Below are 4194 nucleotides of genomic sequence, written 5' to 3'. Positions count from 1 at the left end.
AACCCTAACCCTAACACTATCCTAGGGCTGATGTTAACTCTAACCCTAACACTATCCTAGGGCTGATGCTAACCCTAACCCTACCCCTAACACTATCCTAGGGCTGATGCTAACCCTAACCCTAGCACTATCCTAGGGCTGATGCTAACCCTAAGCCTAACTCAAACACTATCCTAGGGCTTATGCTAACCATAACCCTAACACTATCCTAGCGCTGATGCTAACCCTAACCCTCACCCTAACACTATCCTAGGGCTGATGCTAACCCTAACCCTAACACTATCCTAGGCCTGATGCTAACCCTAACCTAGCACTATCCTAGGGCTTATGCTAACCCTAACCCTAACTCAAACACTATCCTAGGGCTTATTTTAACCATAACCCTAACACTATCCTAGGGCTGATGCTAACTCTAACCCCAACCCTAACACTATCCTAGGGCTGATGGTAAATCTAACCCTAACCCAAACACTATCCTAGGGCTGATGCTAATCATAACCCTAACACTATCCCAGGTCTGATGCTAACACTAACCCTAACCTTAACACTATCCTAGGGCTGATGCTAACCCTAACCCTAACACTATCCTAGGGCTGATGCTAAACCTAACCCTAACCCTAACACTATCCTAGGGCTGATGCTAACCCTAACCCTAACAATATCCTAGGGCTGATGCTAACTCTAACCATAACACTATCCTAGGCCTGATGCTAACCCTAACCCTAGTACTATCCTAGGGCTGATGGTAACACTAACGCTAACTCAAACACTATCCTAGGGCTTATGCTAGCCATAACCCTAACACTATCCTAGGTTTGATGCTAACACTAACCCTAACCCTAACACTATCCTAGGGCTGATGCTAACCCTAACTCTAACACTATCCTAGGGCTGACGCTAACCCTAACCCTAACCCTAACACTATCCAAGGGCTGATGCTAACCCTAACCCTAACACTATCCTAGGGCTGATGCTAACCGTAACCCTAACCCTAACACTATCCTAGGGCTGATGCTAACCCTAACCCTAACATTAACACTATCCTAGGGCTCATGCTAACCCTATCACTAACCCAAACACTATCCAAGGGCTGATGCTAATCATAACCCTAACACTATCCTAGGTCTGATGCTAACACTAACCCTAACCCTAACACTATCCTAGGGCTGATGCTAACCCTAACACTAACACTATCCTAGGGCTGATGCTAACCCTAACCCTTACCCTAACACTATCCTAGGGCTGATGATAACCGTAACCCTAACCTTAACACTATCCTAGGGCTGATGCTAACCCTAACCCTAACCCTAACACTATCCTAGCGCTGATGCTAATTCTAACCCTAACACTATCCTACGCCTGATGCTAACCCTAACCCTAACCCTAAAACTATCCTAGGGCTGATGCTAACCGTAACCCTAACCTTAACACTATCCTAGGGCTGATGCTAACCCTAACCCTAGCACTATCCTGGGGCTGATGCTAGCCCTAAACCTAACTCAAACACTATCCTAGGGCTTATGCTAACCATAACCCTAACACTATCCTAGGGCTGATGCTAACCCTAACCCTAACACTATCCTAGGGCTGATGCTAACCCTAACCCTAACAGTAACACTATCCTAGGGCTGATGCTAACCCTAACCCTAACACTATCCTAGGGCTGATGCTAACCGTAACCCTAATCCTAACACTATCCTAGGGCTGATGCTAACCCTAACCCTAACCCTAACACTAACCTAGGGCTGATGTTAACCCTAAACCTAACCCTATCACTATTCTAGGGCTGATGCTAACCCTAACCCTAACCCAAACACTATCCTAGGGCTGATGCTAATCATAACCCTAACACTATCCTAGGCCTGATGCTAACATTAACCCTAACCCTAACACTATCCTAGGGCTGATGCTAACCCTAACCCTAACACTATCCTAGGGCTGATGTTAACCCTAACCGAACCCTAACACTATCCTAGGGCTGATGCTAAACCTAACCCTAACCCTAACACTATCCTAGGGCTGATGCTAACCCTAACCCTAACACTATCCTAGGGCTGATGCGAACCCTAACCCTAACCCTAAAACTGTCCTAGGTCTGATGCTAACCCTAACCCTAACACTATCCTAGGGCTGATGCTAACCCTAACCCTAACCCAAACACTGTCGTAGGGTTGATGCTAACCATGAACCTAACACTATCCTAGGTCTCATGCTAACACTAACCCTAGCCCTCACACTATCCTAGGGCTGATGCTAACCCTAACCCTAACACTATCCTACGGCTGAGGCTAACCCTAAAACTAACCCTAACACTATCCTACGGCTGATGCTATCCCTAACACTAACACTATCCTAGGGCTGATGCTAACCCTAACCCTAACCCTAACACTATCCTAAGGCTGCTGCTAACCCTAACACTATCCTAGGCCTGATGCTAACCCTAACCCTAACCCTAACACTATCCTAGTTCTGATGCTAACCCTAACCCTAACACTATCCTAGGGCTGATGCTAACCCTAAAACTAACCCTAACACTATCCTAGGGCTGATGCTAACCCTAACCCTAACACTATCCTAGGACTGATGCTAACCCTAAAACTAACCCTAACACTATCCTAGGGCTGATGCTATCCCTAACACTAACACTATCCTAGGGCTGATGCTAACCCTAACCCTAACCCTAACACTATCATAGGACTGATGCTAACCCTAACCCCAACCCTAACACTATCCTAGGGCTGATGCTAAATATAACCCTAACCCAAACACTATCCTAGGGCTGATGCTAATCATAACCCCAACCCTAACACTATCCTAGGGCTGATGCTAAATCTAACCCTAACCCAAACACTATCCTAGGGCTGATGCTAATCATAACCCTAACACTATCCCAGGTCTGATGCTAACACTAACCCTAACCTAAACACTATCCTAGGGCTGATGCTAACCCTAACCATAACACTATCCTAGGGCTGATGCTAAACCTAACCCTAACCCTAACACTATCCTAGGGCTGATGCTAACCCTAACCCTAACACTATCCTTGGGCTGATGCTATCCCTAACCATAACACTATCCTAGGCCTGATGCTAACCCTAACCCTAGCACTATCCTAGGGCTGATGCTAACCCTAACCCTAACTCAAACACCATCCTAGGGCTTATGCTAACCATAACCCTAACACTATCCTAGGTTTGATGCTAACACTAACCCTAACCCTAACACTATCATAGGGCTGATGCTAACCCTAACCCTAACACTATCCTAGGGCTGATGCTAACCCTAACCCTAACCCTAACACTATCCAAGGGCTGATGCTAACCCTAACCCTAACACTATCCTAGGGCTGATGCTAACCGTAACCCTAACCCTAAGACTATCCTAGGGCTGATGCTAACCCTAACCCAAACCCTAACACTATCCTAGGGCTGATGCTAACCCTAACCCTAACACTATGCTAGGGCTGATGCTAACCGTAACCCTAACCCAAACACTACCCTAGGGCTGATGCTAACCATCACCCTAACACTATCCTAGGTCTGATGCTAACACTAATCCTAGCCCTAACACTATCCTAGGGCTGATGCTAACCCTAACCCTAACACTATCCTAGGGCTGATGCTAACCCTAACCCTAACCCAACATTGTCCTAGGGCTGAGGTTAACCCTAACCCTAACACTATCCTATGGCTGATGCTAACCCTAACCCTAACCCTAACACTATCCTAGGGCTGATGCTAATCCTAACCCTAACACTATCCTACGGCTGATGTTAACACTTACCCTAACCGTAACACTATCCAAGGGCTGATGCTAACCCTAACCCTAACCCTAACACTATCCTAAGGCTGATACTAACCCTAACCCTAACACTATCCTACGGCTGATGCTAACCCTAACCCTAACCGTAACACTATCCTAGGGCTGATGCTAACCCTAACCCTGACACTATCCTAAGGCTGATGCTAACCCTAACCCTAACACTATCCTAGGGCTGATGCTAACCCTAACCCTAACCCTAACACTATCCTAGCGCTGATGTTAACTCTAACCCTAACACTATCCTAGGGCTGATGCTAACCCTAACCCTACCCCTAACACTATCCTAGGGCTGATGCTAACCCTAACCCTAGCACTATCCTAGGGCTGATGCTAACCCTAAGCCTAACTCAAACACTATCCTAGGGCTTATGC

This window comes from Lemur catta, unplaced genomic scaffold (assembly GCF_020740605.2).
Source record: "Lemur catta isolate mLemCat1 unplaced genomic scaffold, mLemCat1.pri scaffold_112_ctg1, whole genome shotgun sequence".
Taxonomy (NCBI): Eukaryota; Metazoa; Chordata; class Mammalia; order Primates; family Lemuridae; genus Lemur; species Lemur catta.
The sequence above is the reverse complement of the archived record's forward strand: the minus strand, read 5'-3'. Positions refer to the sequence as shown.